This window comes from Protopterus annectens, chromosome 8.part0 (assembly GCF_019279795.1).
Source record: "Protopterus annectens isolate FY-2018-M chromosome 8.part0, PAN1.0, whole genome shotgun sequence".
Taxonomy (NCBI): Eukaryota; Metazoa; Chordata; order Ceratodontiformes; family Protopteridae; genus Protopterus; species Protopterus annectens.
Genome location: NC_056741.1, coordinates 229,395,487 through 229,416,916, shown reverse-complemented (window position 1 = coordinate 229,416,916; position 21,430 = coordinate 229,395,487).

Sequence of the window (21,430 nt, the reverse complement as noted above, 5' to 3'; positions counted from 1 at the left end):
TGTAGTTCTGAGAATTCTGAAATGGAGGACAGTGCAGCAGAGCTGGAGAGAGTAGCAGGAGAACACTAACTGAAGGAAGGAGAAGGAGATGAAATAATTGATACAGAACTGGAACTTGGAGGACTGCAGACACTAGTGCTGATAGATTTGATGAAAAAGGCAGAGTCAAAGGGATGAGAGGAAGTGCAATGGAGTGGCATATTAGAGACAGTATTTCAATGTGGAAGGTTGGAAACAGACGTAATAGTTGGAGAAGCGAAAACACTGGAGGTGTTCTTGGCTGATGCAGTAGCCAGTTTTAAAGGGTTTACCACTGCAATATTTTTTTTTGTTACAAGGAAGACGTTATGCAGATGCAGCAAAGCAAGGAACAATGGAAGAAGCATCAAAGATCTGAATTTTCTCAACAGCCACAGAAAAGACGTCCAATGGTAAGAATAAAAAGTAAAAAACAATGACAGCATGGAGAGTTATGACATTATAGATTCTATTATTTTGCCACTGGGGGTTGACATAAGAATATTAATTCATTTGGGGGTTGAAAAGTTTTGTGAAGTGACTTTTGAAAGTTTTAATTGTGACTGAAATTGAGAAAGAAATATAATACCACAATGGAAAGACCATTTATTTCAGAGATTGGGGTTACAACTAAAAATAAAAAATAAATGTGCAATTTAGGACTTCATATCTGGATGAGCATGAGTTAAAATAGTTTTTTTTTTTGTTTTTTGTTTTTTTTTTTACTTTCACTCTGTAGTAAACAATATGAAGAACATGAGTTTCCTTAAACAGCGTATTAAAGTACATAAAGTTAAAAATGTAATGACAGAAATGTATGGTCTGGGTTTTGGGAATTGTGTGTAACAATGGCTGCTATGGGTGGGAAAATTCAGCATATTCCAAATACAATAATTGTGAATGGTAACAGGGGACATGTTAGGTACTGGAGCCAATCTAAAATGTGCTATTTCTATAGGGATGAAAATCATTTAGTACAAGATTATAAGAATGAAGGTGTGGCTAGAGTGCGTAGAGGTGACATGTAGCAAAAACTGTAAGTCTGTTTGTAGAAATTGTATATAATTTGGATACTTTTGATCTGAAGGAAAGTGTAGATGAAAAGGAATGATTAGAAGAAAGACAAACTGTAAAAAATATTACTACAGAAGATATTGAAAGAGAAGGTGTTATGGTGAAAAGGATACTGAAGAAAGGTTAAAGACTGTAGAGGTAATTAGAGACTAAATAGTTCAAAGTGAGCTTATTAACATTGAGGAAGACAACAGATTTGTAATTTTGGAAAGTGAAGAGGAAAAAGAAGGACAGCTAGAGGCAAAAGAAGAAGAACAAGATTGTAAAAAATCGATTGGTGAGAGACTTAGGAGAAGGAAAAGAAACACTTACAAAAAAGGAAAGGAAAGTATGATATAGGAAGTTTAGCATTAGCTGTCATCAGAATTAGAAATGGTACAAGAGGTGATGCAGCGGTTAGCAATGCCACCTAACATCAAGAGGTTCTCCGGTTTGATCCTCGCATATGCTGTAGGTGGATTGGACACTCTAAATTGGCCCTGGGCATGAGTTCGTGTATGTGTGTGCCTTCTGTGGAAGGTTGGGTGCTGGGCCGGCAACTCAACACCATAAAAACTCTACTGCCATTCATGAGCGGACAGAAGAAGAAGTTGGTGATGGTATAGAGTAAAAAATAAAAATGGATGTTGCTTGCTTGATATATATTAGATGTAAGGAAGCAGAAAAAAGGTAATGAATAAAAGCAATGTGGGGGTGTGGCAAACTGTTTCCTCTGCAGGAAATGAAACATTTTGGAATAAGAATTCTTATAAAAAAATGAACAGATATGAATTCTAGATGCAACAATAGAAGTACCAGGAAGGGTAGTGATATGTGAAATGAGAATGAGACAAAAATGTATAGATTAATATTGAGTTTAATATGATTGTTTTAATTTTTTAAAAAACAATTTTCTCTCTCAATGTGTTAATAATATGTAAGTGATGATGAGGTGAGAATTTAACTGTAACCTGTGGAAAGAAAATGACAACACAAGATGTTAAACTGTTAAGAGAGTTAATAAAATGTGGAAATTTAAAAGTTGGAAAAAATAAAGAATAGACTTATAAAAGGGGGAATTTTTAAGATGGAAACTGATTATATAGTTTACTCTTAAGTCATGAAAGAAATAACATGGGGTGAAAAGATGACAGAGTTTTCAGATAATAGAGCAGTATGGGTTAGAATAGGGTAAGACAGAGAAATGAGAAAGAAGGGAAAATAAAGGATTAACAGCAGAGTATAAAAATAGGGACAAATGATAAGAGGGAAATAAATGTTATGAAAAGATTATATGACAAGACCATTTTATAAAAAATGGGCATAATTTATAAGAAGTGCTACAAAATGTATTTGAAGTGGAAAGAAAAAATAAATGACATATAAAGAAATTGTACATAATTATGAGAAAGAGACTGAACAAAGAAGTGGCAAAATAAAGGAAATAGAAAGACAGATGTATGATAAGAAGAGAGAAAAGTAAAAATGATGTTATATATTCAAATATTTTTCTTATAGAAAAGAAAAGAAGGTACCCCCTTTATTTAGGAAAAGAAACAAAAATGGGAGAAGGAAAGTGGATGCTATCTTAGATGACAAATGTGACAAAATACAAGCAAAGATATTATGGAGGTGGTAGAGAATTTTGTAGAACAAAATGTATAAAAAGAGGAAATCTCTGGGCAAGAAGAATGAAAAGTGAAAACAATCTGAAAGAATAAAGATATATTTAGAAAATAATATAACAATAGAAGAAACAGAGACAGTGATAAAACAAGGAAAGAATGAGTCAGTGCCAGGACTGGATGCTATAAACTATGAGTATTATAAGGAAATGAATCAAGATAAAACAAGAAGTTTTTTTTTTTTTTTTTAACAAATATTAAATGAAGGGAGGCATAATGGAAGAAGACATATGTAATGGAGTGATACACATTTTATGGAAAAAGAATGAAAGTAAATATAGAAAAACATTGGAGGCTATAACACTAAGGAATCTTGGGTTTAAAACATTTATGAAAATACTACAAAAAGGATAAAATATATATTGGATGAGTTAATAGTAGAAGGGAACTATGGTATAAAAGGAAGAGATGTGAAAGAAATGCTAATTATAGTGAAATAAGTAGTAGAGATGATATTGAAAGGAAATAAAGAAGTTAAGACTGATATGTGACATAGCTAAAGTCTTTGATAAACTGAATAGAAATATTAATGTAATACAGAATGTTATAAAAAATCATGAGTGCAAGTTAATTTAAATGGATAGATGGAAAAATATTAAGAGAAGAGCAAAACTGTGATGCCCAATGAGCCTGTATTTATTTGTATCCGTAATGAATGCAGTAGTGGAGACATGTATGTATGAAATGAAGGAGGCATGATGGAAGATGGATGGAAATGTTATTGTTGTATTATCAATATATATGATATATGTAGATGGCTTAGTTAAAGTAACAGAAAAAGGGATGGATAAATGAGGTTGCAAAAAGGATAAAAAATTTGTTAAAAATAGTCTGCAGTCAAGCAAAATGAAGTGCAAGTGACTTGGTGAAATAAAAATAAATAAATGGAATATATTTCACAAGAAATGAAATAAAGATGTAGAGAGTGACATTTGCAGAGTATAAAAGTGTAATAAGTCAATGCTGAGATATATATTGTAACAAATAAAAAAATGTTAGCTGGTAGACAAGTTTTTACCTATAATTTCAGAAATAGACATATATGGAATACGTATGCATTAAGACAAATAGCATATATAGGGGAATATAAATATTGGCTCTCATATGGGAAAAGAGTTGCTAGACATTTTATAGCTCCATTTGAGGCTCAAGGCTGACTCTGTTGAGAAGAGGGATAATTTATAATAAAAAGCAGAAGGTGGATAAAATTTTAAAAATCCAGTGGTGTATTTAAAATCTATGCATTTATTTTGGATAATGAGAAGGGATAAAGAAAGACAAAAAGAAATCATAGATAAGATATTATATGAAAACTATAAAAGTGTCTGGGAAGAAAAACAGAGAAAGCAAAAGAAAAAAGGGCATAATGGAAGGAAAGGAACATGACAATAAAATGGATTTATAGAAGTTAAAAGTGACATTGACATGAAAAAAAACATAATGATATAATATGATTTTCAAAATGTTTGTATCCATGGAAGGAATTAAAAGAAGATGAAAAAGGCAATAAAATACAAAAGAAAAAGACCTAAAACATTTTACAAAGCAGAGGATTTTTGTGGAGGTTTTTATTAGAAAAGTCATGGTGAAAGGGAATATGAAATACAAGATGATGAAGCAATGAGAATATGTTGATTGTAGTGAGGAAGAAACAACAAAACATTTTTTGATTGCAATAAGAATAATTTTGGAAACGTTTAAAAATGAATATAGAAGGGAAGGATTTGCATGTATAAATATAAATATGATATTATATGGGAAATATGATAAAGTAAGAAAGTGTGATATTGATTAATGGTATAAAATTCTGTCTGTGACATTATGGATGATGTGCAAAAGAGCTGTGAAAATTTGTTATATATCAAGAAAATGAAGAGGATGATATATTAGCTGAAATAAGAAGAGAGATTTGAAAGAAAGATTCCTCTTATGCTGTGCTGATGATGTCATAAGAAGGCAGAAACATGCATGCCCACAGCTAGAGGGGTTTGGCTTTAATGGCCTGAAATTGTCCATAAAGAGACTTTGGGGTGACCACAGTGGTGCAGCGGGTAGCGTTGCCACCTCACAGCAAGAGGTTCTCTGGTTCGATCCTCGGCTGGGGTGCCTTCTGTGTGGAGTCTGCATGTCATCCCTGTGGTCACATGGGTTTCCTCCAGGTGCTCCAGTTTCCTCCCACATCCCAAAGACATGCTGTAGGTGGAATGGATACTTAAAATTGGCCCTAGGTGTGAGTGCCTGTGTGTGTGTGTGTGTGTGTGTGTGTGTGTGTGTGTGTGTGTGTGCGTGTGTGTGTGTGTGCGTGTGTGTGTGTGTGTGCCTTCTGTGGAAGGTTGGGCGCCAGGCTATCATATCGACACTGTAAAACTCCACTGCCAATCATGAGCGGACAGGTGATCTGCTGTGGCGAACCTTAACCGGGAAAAAAGCAGAAAGAAGAATGTAAATATAATATAAGAAAGGGCGGGCACAGAGACTAAATATAACCAAAAAAAGAATAAAATAAATAGAATTGTTTATTTAAGTTATTTTTGTGATGATAAGCTTGCAAATAATTTTAAGTATGAATAATTGATTTAAAGTTTTTATTGTTTAAAATGAATGCAAATGTTAATAAAGCACCCTTACTCTTTAGTCTTGTTGTTTTGCCCAACAACCGCTTGGTTGAACCAGAAGGCTGCTGCTGACTTGCGTGTGGCAAATCCAAGATGGAGGATGCCTTGAGAGACAAAGCAGTGTGCATTTTTGGAAGAAGCAGATCAAGAGGTGACTGAAACTATTGGAAGTGACAAAAAGAGGACACATCTGGCTTGTGGAATGGCAAGCTTTAAGGCTCTATGTTGGGCTGCAGGACAATGTAGCTGATAGTGGTAAACAGAGAGAGACTGAGAACAGTGTTACCAGAGGAAAAACATATCCAGCAGCAGCAGTAGCAGGCCACAGTGAAAGAGTACAGAAAGAAAAGGTTAATGCTGGTGTAGCAGAGACAGGCTGGAGCTGTTAACTAGTGGAAATGGTCTGTGGTGTGGATGAAAACAAATGCTGAACAACAAATAAATATGTACTGTGCTTCAGACAATATTATTATGACCTTAGGATTCAATTTGTCTAATATTAGGGCATTAATACATATAGCAATTGAAATTATATGCAAAATAACTTTTGAGAAATTTGCACTAACAGAAGAAATGTGAAAAGAGAAGTAATATATCTCCTTGGAAGGATTGTGTTTATCAATACTTAAATGTATAGTTAAAAAACTGTTGTTAGAATTTACAATGACTAAGATAGAAAACAAGTTAACAAAAGTTTTTTTTTCTAAGCTTATGTCAAGATGTGCAAAATATTTTTTAAAAAGTTGTAGATAACAGAAAGGTATGGATTAGGAGATGGGAAAACTGTGTATCTTTATAAAATAGAAATTAACAAACTGCAGCATATGCCTGCTGTGCTAATAATAGTTGGGAAAAAAGTTTATTATGTACTGGGGGCAAGTGAAAGCATTTTTTTTTCTGTGGGGAAGAAATCATGTTTGATCCAGGATTGTACAAAAAAGGCAAGGACAGTGTGGGGAGTTTGGGCATTCCAGAAAAACTGTAAACCATGCTGTAAGAAATGTAGAAGAAGAAAATATTCTGGGCCTGACTATCCAGTAATTAGAGAAGAAAGAGAAAGTGAGGACAATGAGAGGCAGAACAAGGTTTTACACAAGAAAGGTGGAAGACCATAATGAAAGGATAGGGTGGAGGGTCGGGGTGAGAAACACCAAGGCAAAAATATAGAAAAAGATGCACTAGATGAAGTCTATAAACTAATACATAAAAACAAACCCATATGGAGATGAAAAACAGGTTTAGGGCCTTAAAACTGAGGGAAAAGTAGAGGTAGATGTGAGCTCTGAAATAAGTCAGAAATAAGGTAGAGGGTTCTATTAGATTTGGAGGAGAAAAAAAGAGGCTGAAAATGAACTAAAATGCAGAGAGAGAGAAGGGTAATATAAGTATAGCATCTTTGAATGTGATTAACATAAAGAGTGATGTTAGAAGAATGACAATGTTTGAATTTAAGATGACATCCTCCAAAAGGACCTTACTGAGTCGGACACCTGGTGTCAAAGTCATGGCCTCAAGCTAAATGCCAAAAAATGCGTAGTCATCCCATTTGGGAAAAACAAAACACCCATGAATTACCACATAGGTGGCAGCCCTCTTAATACAGAAGAGGTAATTAGAGATCTGGGGACCAAGGTAGATAGTAATCTTTCCTTTGACAATCATATTGCCAAAGTAGTTAGGAAATCCTTCTATGTGGCCCATCTAATTACTAAAGGGTTCGCATCTAGAAATAAAGAGGTTATAGTGACCCTCTACTCGTCACTCATTAGACCCATCATAGAGTACAATGCCCCATTGGGGATGTACCTCACAAGACACTTCCAACAGCTGGAAAGACCACAAAAGTACCTCACCAAGAGGATTACTGGCCTCAAACATATGTCCTATGCAGCCCGACTGAAAAAACTCCGGCTGTACTCAGTGGCATATCGCTTACTCAGAAGTGATCTCTGCCTGACTTACAAAGCCATGTCCAACTCAGAATTGATGGACATGCTCCACCTAAAGAAATCCAAGTCACTGCGAGCCACGCGCTCTAGTGAGCTAAACCTTGCCACAACAATAAAAAGAACATGCTGGAGGGATTGATTCCTGTCACAGAGACTCCCCATGCTTTGGAACAAAATTCCAAATTACATCAGGCAGAGCCCCTCACTAACACTCTTCAAGAGAAACCTTGACAAGTGGATGGGTAACAGAAAATACACCCCTGGGATCACTTCATTGGCTCTGCTTGACAGAGGATCAGTTAATTAATCAATGGGGCGGTGAAAGCCAACGCACTCTGGCTAGGCTTATCAATGCCCTCAGGCAGATAGCCTAGTACCTACCTATGAACCTATATGGAAAAGAAAAATAGTCTGTTCAGTTATTGCAGTGTTATCAAAAAATGAAGACACTAAAATATTAAATATAATGGTTGTCATGGCAGGGTGAGATTTGGTGTTTGATGTAAAAATGGCACAGAAGCTGTTTAGAATAGTAGTGCATGTGTATATATATTTGTAAATGAAAGAAAAAAATGTTTGAGGAAATTCAAAGTTATGGAATAGCAAATATGCCTGTTATGGTGGTGGGATACTTTCATTGTAATTTAAGAAAGGACAAAGGGAAAATAGCACAAAACATAAAAATGATGATGGCAGGTTAGAATAGGTAAAGGGAGAGAATATATTTATAGGAGGGGGTTGCTTAAACGCAGACAGTTTATAAAATATATTCAGATAACATGAGAGTAATAAAAGATGGAATTAGAGAAAAATAAAGTTTTCAGATCATAAGACTGTACTAGACAATAACAGGAGAATGAATATATCATAAAAGAAGAAAAAGGGTGAAAAATACTCACAGGAAAAAAAATTGCAGGAATCAAATGACTTTAAAAAGGACAACTCTTAGAAGATCTTATGATGATCAATCTGTTTTATGAAAGCCTGACAAACTAATTTATTTTATTTATTTATTTATTTGCAGTTGGTTTACCAGGATAGTCCATTGGGCCATGATGAACCCGTTTTCAATGGAGTCCTGGGGAGAAAAGCTCCAAAACAGTCTAAGTACAGTAGATTACTATTGCTAATTATACAATTGTAAAAGGTTCAACAAATAATTTCAAATAGTTAACAAACATTCAAAATAATACAGAGTTGTGATGGATCTAACAGATGAAACAGCCTAACAAAGGAATGTTGCAAGGCAATGCAGGAAGTAATTACATATTAGAAAGCATACATTTAAGAAGTAAAGTCTGATACATTCTTTGCATATACCATAGGAATAATAGAGTATATGTTATGGAAAAATAGAGGGGAAAAATTGCTGGAGTAAACAGGGGAATGAAGGAAGGTGAAGAAAGAAGAAATTCCAGCGTTAGTTATGAGGGGTGGGAGCAAGAGCATTCCCAGTGGGATGATAGATAAGAATGAAGAGTTCTTTTGAAAATAAAATGGTTAGTGGTGGTGCGAATGGATGGTGGTAGGGAGTTCCAGAGGCGAGCTGTGCTATAGGATAGAAGGTTTTTGCCTGGGGGATGAGTTGGTTTGTACACTTCTAATAGATTTTGATTGTTTGACCTTAATACTCTATCAGGTAGGTACATTTTAAAGGCAGAGGAAAGGGACGGGCAGAGGGAGGGGTTGAGAATGAGCTTGTGGGCAAGAGTTAGTTGAGTGCAGGTGAGATGATTGGATAGTTCTAGCCATTTTAGCTTTTGAAGGGAGGAACAGTGGTGGGTGGAGGACTTATGGCTGGTAGCGAACTTGGTGATTTTGTTGTAGCAAGAGGAGAGTTGTTTTTTTAGAGTGGACTGTAGATTAGTTAGAAGTGGAGCTCCATATAGAAGAGAGGGGATAAGAAAGGAAGTAGAGACAGTGATTTTGGTGGCAGGTGTAAGGTAATGATTTTGTCAATAGAGCATACCTAGTTTTTGATGGGTTTTTTGATATTTATTTGTATGTGGGAGTTGAATTTGAGCTGGCTGTTGATTTGGACTCCGAGTAACTTGGTCTCCGTCACCAGTTCTCGAGGTGAGTTATTTTGGCTAGTAATTGAGAATGCATTAATATCGAAGGGAGTGACTTTTGAGGGGGTAAATACCATTAATTTAGTTTTGGAAGCATTGAGTGCTAGGTGATTTTTTTTTTTATCCAATATTCAGTGGTTGAGAAAGCTTCTTGTGTGAGTTTTATGAGTGTGGGGATAGATGTGGCAGAGCAGATAATAGTTGAGTCATCTGCATATTGGATGATGTTTGAGAATGGAATTGATTTGTGGAAATCATTTATAAATATATTGAAGAGAAGGGGACCCAGTATGGAGCCCTGGGGAACTCCGGTAGGGGTATTGAGAAATGGGGAGGAGACCTTTTTCCATTTTACAGCTTGGTATCTATTGGATAAGTAGCTGGAGAACCAGTTCAGAGAGGAGGGAGATAGGTTAAGTTCTGAGAGTTTAGTTAAGAGCAAGCTGTGTGAGATAGTATCGAAGGCCTTGGAGCGGTTGAGTAGTAGGGTAGAAACAAGTAGACCAGAGTCGTGGGCTTTATTTACAGTTTCAAAGAAGGAGAGGAGGGCTGTCATGGTACTGTGATTTGGTCTGAAACCATGTTGTGTAGGAGTTAGAAGGTTGTTATCTAAGAGATGTGGTAGGAGCTGAAGTTGGACACACTTTTCTAGGAGTTTAGAAATGGGAGACTGGATAGCTATGGGGCGGAAATTAGTGATATTGTTATTGTTACCACCTTTATGTAAAGGTATGATAAAGGCCTGTTTCCAGATTTGAGGTACTATACATTCTTGGAGAGAGCAGTTGATTAAGATGCTGATGGGGTAGGCAATTGATTCAGCAGCTATGCTGAGAAAGTAAGATGGGATGTTGTCGGGAGCGTTGGTGCATGGTTTCAATTTCAGAAGGAGTTTTATTATAATAGAAGTGGGAATAGGTTTTAATGAGAATACAGGGGAGTGGGAAGAGGGGGTATTAGGGGGTGATGAGGATGATGAGGAAATTATAGTAGGAGAAGAGGTACAGGGTAGAGAGTTAGTTGATTGGAAAGAGGGAGTGGTAACAGTGCTGGACAAAGTGTTGGTAGTGAAGGGTGGGGGTGTATTAGAGAATGTGGAGGTGTTTGAGAATGAAGAGGTTAATTTGGCAATAGATTCAATAAAAAAAGAATTAAATTGGGTAGGTAGGTCTAATTCAGTAGCATTGGGGTCTGGGGTTGGGGTGCCTGGTTTGCTGGGGTTAAGTAGGATAGAAATACCTTTCCAGAATTTTTGAGGGTTTGTTTTATTATTATTTTGGAGTATAGAGAAGTAGTTTTGTCGATCAGAGATGATGAGTTTTTTTACTTTATTTCGAAGTGTTTTGTATTCGTTATGGAGTAGGGGGGGTCTTGTTTTTCTGGTAGTGTGCCCAGGCTTTATCTCTATGCCGCATGGTTGATAGTGTGTTTTTGGTCAGCCAAGGGGTGGATTTAAGTTTTATTCTTTTTGTCCGTAAGGGAGCCTGGGAGTCTAGTAGTTTTAGGAATGTTGAGTTAAAGTGGGCAACTGCATCATCTAGGGGTAATGTTTTTAGACAATTCCAGTTTATTGCTTTTAGAGAGTTTGAAAAGGTTGTACGGTTAAAGTTTTTTTGGTTACGGGTAGTTATGTAGTTATGGGTGCGAAGTAGTTTTGAGGGGAGTCAGTGAGTGAAGATGGGTGTATGGTCGCTGAGGGAATCTGAAAGAGTGCCACTATTAGAAAAATAATGGGGATGGGAGACTAGAATCCAGTCCAGAATACTGCCGCCAGGGGGGGGTTTTGAGGGGTGTGTGACTGAGTTGATTAGCTGTGAGAAATTATGGAGGTTGATATTGAGAGAGTTAGTTGGAGTCTGTATGGAGGCCCAGTTAATATTCATGTCTCCTAAAATTATGGTTTCATTGCTAATATTATTGGAGAGCCAGGAGAGGATATTTTCAAGTGTAGAAACATTATCCCCTGGGGGGATGTAGAGGGAAGCTAGACAAATGTGTTTGTGTTTGTTAACTTAAAGTAGAGTGAGGAGTAGTTCAGCATTTTTAAAGTGTGGAATGGGTTTATTATAGGGAGTAACTAACAGGGAGGATGAGTAAAGGAGAGTTACTCCTCCACCTTTTTTGTGGGACCTGTCTTTTCTAATGATAGAATAGTTTGGTGGAACTATTTCAGAGTCTTTTATGTGGGGTTTTAACCATGTTTCAGAAATGGATAGGATGTCTGGTTTATTATGTGTGAGCCAGGCATGGAGGTTTGGGACTTTGTTGACTGTGCTTTGGGAGTTTAAAGAAGTAAGTAATATGAACTTGTTTATAGTGGTTGAGGTGGGGGGGCCTGGGTTGGGATGGATATCGCCTGATAATAGGCTTGTGATCAGATGAAGGATTGAGTCAGAAAGGTAGTTGGACAGGTTAGAGAAAAGATTGGCTTCTATTGTAATTCTGAAGGATTTACTAGATATAATGGGAGTAGAATATTTTTGAGTGGTGATAATTTTGTATGGGAAAAATAGGATGTTTTTTTATAGGATATAGATGGGGAGAAATAGGAGAGAGTGAGTATGGGAGAGGAGAGTTAAGGTGATTGGTTACATGGAAGGATTGTGAGTGATGTGGATTAAAGGGTTGGGTGAAGTAGTGGAGATAGGTTAGATGTAGAAGTAATAGTAGTAAAAGGGAGATAGTTGAGGGTTTTGAGAGCATGTTGAGGTAGGGTTACTAACCGGAGCAATGTAGATTGAGTTATATGTGTATATAAGAGACAAGATATATATAGAGGATATGGTACTTATGTAATAGTAGGGAGGGAGTGGTTGGTTATGTTAGGAAGTGGATGGGGTGTGGTTGGGAGTGGGTGTTAGAATGAGAATGGAAGCCTATTTCAGAGGGAAAAGGGAGTGGGAGTTTCCAGAGTACTGGATGTTGATTAGTGTAGAGTAACAGTGGGTGTGGTTTCTAGAGGGGTAAAGGTAGAGGTGCTGGGGGTGGGTGGGAATTGGGGGTAGGGTAGGGAAGCGGAGTGAGCCTGAAGGGTGAACGGAGCAGGAAGAGAACCCAGGAGGACATTGAGAACCTATCAGTGGAGTGATGTTGCAGAAGGGTAAGTAAAAGAAGGGTAAGCGGAGGTGGGGACCTGGATGTTGTAGGAAGAGAGGGCTATAAGGGTTTAGGGGGGAGAGTGGGAAAAAGAAATGTTAGAACTAGAGAGATTACAAGACGTGAGTGAATTGAAGTCTATATAAGTGGGGAGAGGATGCCATCTAGTGGACAAATGCTGAAATGCACCAAGCCCACCAGGGCAATCTCTGGACTAAAATGGCCTGAAGGGAGGAGGTAGCTAGTGCAGCGCAGGGATCTATATGGGGGAGAAAAACAGGGAGACAGAAAGAAGAGGAGTTTAGGCTGCTGGCTTGCCTGGCAGGGAGCATACTGAATTAGCTAGCAGGGTTTAAGAAGTATATTAATTCATGGTTTAGCAGCAGATGCACATACTTCCTTGTATTCTTCTGGAAGACTCTTGATTCAAATTCCAAAAGGGGGTTGAAGCAGCAGAGTTGTAGTTATTGCTTGAGGGAAATAGATGAGCTAAAATTACTTTAGCTAGGTCAAGGTGTCGACCCAGGCGAAGTCACAAGGGGTAAGTCAAGGCAAAAAGGCTGGTGAACAGGAGAAAAGTTGAGAGAAAAACAGCTTTATAAGTATAGAGAAAACACCTTGGCTCCTAATAGTGGTAATATGCTGGTATCAAGCATGTGTTAAAGCAAAACATCAACAAATATCAAGTAGCAAAGTGCTAGAATTAATTCTTTGGCTAGTGGTAATGTCAATTAAAAGCACAATTAGGGAGTTATCAGAACAAATATAGGCAAATATATGCTTAGCTAACATTAGTCAATAGAAAAGTATTGCATTCATTTAACAAAAATAATAATCAAGGCAGTTTGTTAGACAAGGGTCGCTATTTTACATTTGTAGTAAATAACCAGAGTAGCGACTATACTACTAATGCAGGTCAAATACAGGGGTCACAATGAAGATTTGTAGTGTAAGGAATTTGGCATTAGCAGAGTACATATATAACAAGTCAAAAGCATCTTAAACACACCATAATACCAGCAGCACTCCTTTAAATCCTTTATGCACAGTACAAAAAACAGTTGTACATGTTAGGAGTTGGCATTGGCAGAGTATATTAAGAACAGTTCGGAAGCGTCTCAAGCGCTCAGTTTTACCAATAAGCACTACCACATAAGCAGTGCTCCTTTAAATCTTTTCAGGAATGTAATAAAACAATCAGATGTACATATAGGAGTTAGTGTAAATAGAGTACATTTAGAACGATTCCTCAGTACGCAGTTTAGTAATGGGCATTACCAAAAGGCATCGGTCCTTTAATCAGAAAAGAAAACAATAAAACAATTGGTTTTGTAAATTGGTACAGTCGTAATAGGCAGGGCAATATCTCAGAACTATGGGCCCTACAGCCGTATCTAGATAAGTATTTACGAGGATAGCACATGCATGTGGAGGTTGGCGTTCGCAAGAAACATTCCACTAGTAAGCTCCACAGTGTTTTAGAGGTTGCCAGAACCGGTACATTCCCAAAAACAGCAGATAATAGCTTTTGACTATAAATACACTAGCCTAGCACTCCTATTATAGTCGACAGTGCATTGCTGAGGAAACATTCACAAACGCTCTTATAATATGAAATACATTACAACTAGCTAGCTTGTCAGTATTCAGCAGATATTTGGTATGTCAGATAATATTCACTACCCTTGCGAATTACCAGCAGTGAACGCAATGGATCTAAACAGAAACAGCAATATAAGTACAAACAATTCTACTTACTAGAGTACACGCACAGCCAGGGACGCACAGCAGCCAAGAACGGGCAAATTTTAAAAATGGCGCCCAAAGGATGGGGGGGGGGGTCTTATCACTTCCAGGAGGATGTATGGGGAGGAGGGGGGAGGAGCAGGGGTGTGAGTGAGCAGGTACAGACCGGAAGAGCTGAAATTCTGCGGTTAGGAGGAGAGTTAACCAGCAGGCAGGTTTGAATGGATAGATCTGTTGAGGGAGTAAGGGGAGATCCAAGAATAGGTCTAAATAGTGGAAGACAGAGACATCACGAGCAGGATAATAACTTAGATAAGGGGAGGTGAGGGTGAGAGAAAGAGAGCGGGAGAGGGAAGAGTACAGTGTAATGTAGTGTACCAGCTGAAAGAACAGATATCACGAACAGGAATATAAAATAGCTATGAGGGAGAGAGAGAGGGAGAAAAAGCGATACAGTACAGTATGAGAACAAGGACAGAAACCAAGAGAACCCAGAAGGAGATTGAGAACCTATCAGTGGAGTGATGTTGCAGAAGGGTAAGTAGAAGAAGGGTAAGTGGATGTGGGGAACTGGATGTTGTAGGAAGAGAGGGCTATAAGGATTTAGGGGGGAGAGTGGGAAAAAGAAATGTTAGAACTAGAGAGATTACAAGATGTGAGTGAACTGAAGTCTATATAAGTGGGGAGAGGCTACCATCTAGTGGACAAATGCTAAAATGCACCAAGCCCACCAGGACAATCTCTGGACTAAAATGGCCTGAAGGGAGGAGGAAGCTAGTGCAGCGCAGGGAGCTAGATGGGGGAGAAAAACAGGGAGACAGAAAGAAGAGGAGTTTAGGCTGCTGGCTTGCCTGGCAGGGAGCGTACTGAATTAGCTAGCAGGGTTTAAGAAGTATATTAATTCATGGTTTAGCAGCAGATGCACATACTTCCTTGTATTCTTCTGGAAGACTCTTGATTCAAATTCCAAAAGGGGGTTGAAGCAGCAGAGTTGTAGTTATTGCTTGAGGGGAAATAGATGAGCTAAAATTACTATAGCTAGGTCAAGGTGTCCACCCAGGCGAAGTCACAGGGGGTAAGTCAAGGCAAAAAGGTTCCTTGTATTCTTCTGGAAGACTCTTGATTCAAATTCCAAAAGGGGGTTGAAGCAGCAGAGTTGTAGTTATTGCTTGAGGGAAATAGATGAGCTAAAATTACTTTAGCTAGTCAAGGTGTCCACCCAGGCGAAGTCACAGGGGGTAAGTCAAGGCAAAAAGATAGAGTACACGCACAGCCAGGGAAGCACAGCAGCCGAGAATGGGCAAATTAAAAAAAAAAAATGAATGAATTGTGTTTAAAGAAAAGTTTTCAAAAATATACTTAAAGTAGAGAGAGAGAGCAATCAAAGAAAGAAAACTGACATATACTATGCAATAAGAAATTTAAGAAAGAATAGTAAAGAAAGAGGGAGTCTTGAAGAAGAAGATTACATAAATATAATAACAAATAGAAAGATTGATAGATAAATATCATTTGAAAAGGAGAAAAGAGGACATTTCCCTATTTTTAGGTAAGAAAGCAAGATATAATGAGAAAATGTAATGCAATGAAGTATGAAAAAGACAGTCAGCATATAAACAAGAGGAAAGTATACCTGTAGTTGAAAGGTTTATACAGAGTATGTACGAGAAAAAGACTGAACGAGGGGGTGTATGACATATAAAGAAAAGGAGGTAGTAGATGAAATTAGAAAAATAATCAAGATGAAAGAGTTAGAAGATCCTATAAAGGAAGATAAAGAAAAAGCTACACCAGGTCCAGATGGATTAGAATATAGTATTTATAAAGAAATGTCAAACAATGAAAATGATGTTTTTTTTCTGGAAATATTTGAATGAATGTTTTAAAGAATATATAAAAGAAGAAGACTTGTAAGGGGCTATAAAACTGATATAGAAAAAAGGGAAATGGGAAGAAATAAAAAAAAAACAGTGATTGATTACATTGAAAAATACTGACTATAAAATATTTATGAAGGTTATTCAGAAAAAAATGTTGACTGTCATTAAATTAAAATTGCATGAAGGTGTATGCAGGGTTAAATTAAAAAGAGTAAATTAAATGCTAATGATGGTTAAAGAACTGGTTGAGTATATAGATAAGGAGAAATGAAAAAGAAAAGTAACTGCATGTGATATAGCTAAGGCTTTTAATAGTATTGATCATGGGGAATTGTTAACCGTTTTAAAAGAATATGAAGTAGGAGAAAAAATAAGGTGGATGTTAAGGACAATTAATGAAAATTCATGTCTGTCAGTGATGGTGAAAAGATGGGTAGGAAAAAAAGATAACATAAGGAAGAGGGGTAAAGTAGGGTTGTCCACTGAGCATGTGGCTGCTTGTGATGGTAATGAATACAGTTATACAAACACATAGATCAATGTTAGATGGGAAGTTAAAGAAGGGGTAAAGGTACCATTCATGTTTATCTGTACCGATGATTTGGTTTTAGTAGACAGAAACAAACATTCGATGAAACAGACAATTTTTCGGATAGAAAATTTTTTGGGTACACTAGCATTACAGTTAAATAAGCCAAAAAGTTGAGGATTCAGAAAAGTGTTAGAATGGCAGGAATTTATTTTGCTAGAAGTGAAAGTGATGTTCTAGGTGTTAAGTCTGGAAGGGAACAAATAGTAATAGACCAATAAAGGGAACATCTAAAATAAATATAAAAGTCGATACATTGTTGCAGGGTGTTATGTAGATAATGTGTATATTCTTTCAAGCTTCATGGAACGTGAAATGTTGCATACCTTTTTTATGCAGAACAAGGCTGAATCAAACCAAAATAGGGATATTTTATAATGTAAAAGAAAACATAGGGCTTGCATTTAATAAATCTGGTTGCTTTCTTAGCATCAATACATTGGTTTGTGGTGTTAAAAAGTGTTTCAAGAAGTCAATACCAGAAAAAGTGCTATATGAAACAAGGAAAGATATCTTGATGGGTAAATGTAAGAAAAGGAAAAAGAAGGAAAACATTTGGAAAAGAAGGAATATGAAAGTAATGTAAAGGTATGGGAAATTTATATAAATTAAGTATAAAATAGAATGGAAAAAATGGTGTAAAAATAATGAAAGGAAACTATTATACTGAGCCTGGGAAAAATAATGGGGGGTGGTGAATACGGAAAAGCAATAAGTCAAAGAAAAAGATTTCAATCCTTTTTTATAGCCAGTGATTTTCTGTGGCATTTATTATTGGATAAACTGCCAGTAAAAAGAAACATGAAATATAAGGCCATTTCCAACCCGGAATTAATGGACATGCTCCACCTCAAAAAATCCAAATCTACCAGATCCACTAGAGCAAGCGACTTAAACCTTAGCACGGATATAAATAGGACATGCTGGAGGGATAGATTTGTCACCCAGAGACTCCCTATGCTGTGGAATAAAATCCCAGTCCATGTGAGGCAGAGCACCTCGCTGGCTCTGTTCAAGAGAAATCTTGACCGGTGGATGGGAGATCATAGGTTTACCCCGGGAATCATTTCTGTGTCACTGCTGGACAGAGGCACAACAAAATAATGGGCACAGTATTTTTTAACATAAGGGGTGGCGTAAGCCACAAAACTTTGGGCTAGGCTTATAAATGCCTTAGGGCAGATAGCCTAGTATAAACCTATGAACCTATGAACCTATAAAATGACAAAAGAAAGGATATATAACTGCTACAATATTGACGAAACATCGCAACATGTTTTTTTTGGGGGGGGAGCTGAAAGAAAACTTAAGGTTTTTGTAAATTATTTAAAGGTGTTTATGGTTGAAAAATATTTAAAACATTGATATATACATGGTACTTGCTGCATATTAGAAGAAATTGAAAATGCAGTAATATTTTAGTCATACTTGCTGAATCTTAGAAGAAATTGAAAATGGGATAATATTTTCTTCATTACTATTTTTGTTTATGCAAAAGAAGATGTGAAAATTATTGTATAACAAAAGCACATATGATGAGGAAGTAATATGTGGTATAAAAATGGTTATGGTGGAAAGGGTGGGAGGATAAAATGGTTACTGAATGTATGAAGGAAAATTAATGAATATGGCTCTGATTCAAAAAGACTTCCTCTCAGTGTAAATGACCACTTAATGTTGACAGCAGGCTGAAAGCAGATGTTTTGGAATCTTGTCCCCTTAGTAAGCATGTTTATAGAGAGATCTTATATCAAAGTAAGTCACTTACACTGACAGCAAGTCTTTTGGAATCTGGCGCAAAGTGTTTTTACAAAGATAAATAAAGTGTGATAAAAATTATAAATACAATGAATGAGTAAATAATGAAAGGAAGATGGAAAAAAGTTAATGTAATAAAGCACAACCTCTTCCTGTTTTTTTTTTTTTTTAGATAGAGTAGGTTCATAGATTAGTAGTAAGCTAACTGCCCTTGCGAGCCATTTTAAGCCTAGCCAATTATCCCTTGTGAAACCCTGCACCTTGTGTTTGTAAGGCAAACACCTTAACCATTAGGCCATCCTCCCAATCTTTTTTTTAATAGGTCTTTTACATCGACTTGAGCTACCATGAACTCAAGCAGAAGGGACCTCAGTTTAACATCTTACCTAAAGGAGGGGCAGACTCAAGAATGAAGCACCCCCTCCCCTTGTGTTACACTGCAGTATGGGAAACTAATCCAAGTATCTTTTATACAGCACCATTCTGTACTAATAAGCTGTGTATTTTTTCATTTTCCTTATACAATGTTAAGCTGACCTTAATACTGTTAGCATTATACTCTTCAGTGGTACATTTGCTTTCTGTGTGTTTCCTTTATACCATCTGCCTCGATGCTCATCCCCATGTTTATCCTCATTTTTTCACTCACTCATTCATTCTCTAATACCCACCACATTCTGTTCAGGGTTGCATTGGAGCCACAGCCTATCTATTCAGGTACCCTATGAATGTAAGGCAAAGAGTATTTAATGGGATGTCAGTTCATTTCAGAATGTTTACACACACTTGGACTATCCAAGTGATCAGAACCAAAAAAATATGTTAACATTACTCTAACTTTAATGTATACATTCTTAGACAGACTTATTTTTTTTCTTAAAACACTGACTGCCTATTTAATTATGTGCACATTTTAACTGTAATTTGTTTGATGTGGCATTTCTTTCCTAAATGTGTCATCTGTAGCGCCTGTCATTTGGTTACCCTCATTATCTACTTGCTAATTATTTTTAATTTATTAATTTTTTGTTGTGGAACTTAGGGTCTAATGTGTATTGTAAATTAGCAGACATTATTCCTTTAATTGCTTGTATTTTTTTTTTTTGCATTGCTAACACAAACACTATTATTCAAGCCACTTTGTGATTTTTCTGACAACAATATTTAATATGTTCTTTTTTTGAGCCTTTGTTCCCCCTTTATTTTAGGCTTTATCCAGATATCTTCGACTAAGAGGTGAGAAGGTACACAAGCCTCTTAACAGCTGTTGCTGCCAGTGCTCAGTCGCTTTCACTCGTCACTCTCTCTCTTACATTCACACACACCTCGCTTTCATGCATGCAAGCACACACAGACTCACTGACAAAAACATAAACAGACACACACACACACACACACATAAAAACACACACTTTTTTTCTGTTTCATTTGTTTTTTTACACTTGCTAAACAGCAAAAGTGCTGCTTAGCAAGTGTGAAATAACTGCTCGATTTTGCTGTCACTCACATGCACACATACACACACACAGACAAACACACTTGCACTTTTTTTTTTAATTTCTTTATATATATATATATATATATATATATATATATATATATATATATATATATATTACATTTGCTAAACAGCAAAAGCACTGTTAGCAAGCATAAAATAATGGTGGCCATTAGGTTATTTTTAGTCTGAGCTCCATGGCAGCTTGATATGCTGCCATGCCAAGAAACAGTGGACTTGTTTTTCAGAGGGCAATACCTGTAGATTAGCACCCTGCTGGAGACTGTTTGTTCTCCAATCAGTGTGCGATCTACAGGTTGCCCATTCTCTAATATTTACTAATAGCTTTGCAAAATACTGGGCATTGTTTCTAAAATTTCTAACATAGTTAAATAACACTTTCTGGTTGTCCTTTGCCTGGATGACAACTTTTACTTCATATCTGACTTTAGCTGATTTGATCAGAATCCAGAGTTCACTGTTAAGGTTAGCATGTTTATTTTTATTTTTTTGCAACCTTTGAGCTACATTTATTTTTATGTGTAATGTTTTTTTTTTTGGGGGGGGGGGGTTATACTGCCTGATTATATTTGGGTTCTACCATATGTTTTTTTTTTTTAATTTGGCATTGCAGAGACACAGATGCATCTAGGCAGCTATGCACATGTGCATAGCATTTGACAGTAAAGGATTCCACGTAAGCACTGGGACATCAAGTTAGATGGTGGTGTTGAATTTTTGAATTTAGCCAGGTCATCACTCAGTTTCAGTAGATTAGCCTTGGCATTATCTTTGACTACAGAGGTACTGGTGATGCTTATGACTTCATTCTTAAGGGAAATATGATGGATTTGTGGTCTGATCAGGCCAAGGTGGGAGTTTCAATTGATAGGGAGGAGACCTGTTCCATATTGATGAAGACCAGGTCCAGGATTTTATCACCCTTGGTTAGGGTGTGATCTAACTGGTTCAGAAATATCTGGGCATGCATTGTGCAGGATTTATGCATTTCCCATTTAATGGAGGGAGTAGTCAAAGTCCCCTAGGAGAATGGTGTTTGGCATAATGTATAGGAACTCCATATTAGCAAGGTAGGAGTTATGGGGTGAGGGGAAAATAGAGGTCATCCCATAGTTAGCCATGATGCAATAAGGAACTTTCTTCATGGCATTTAGGATGTGCAAGAGTTGCAGATTATTATCTCATCTAGTCTGGAGGTAAAGATTTTTTTTTCTTTTACAATTATGGACACAACACAACTTTTAGTGCCTTAATTTAGTGTGATGTGCCTGAACATTTGCTCTCACTGGTCTTGAAACAATTATCTGTAATTGTGCATATAATGATGTTTATCATGGTAAGAAGTGCTTATAGGGAGTGGAGTTTTTTGTTAAGGGGGCTAGCATTGAGCAGCAATATCTTTATGTTACATGGATTTTGTTTGGTTAAGTTGGAAGCTTTTGAGGACTGA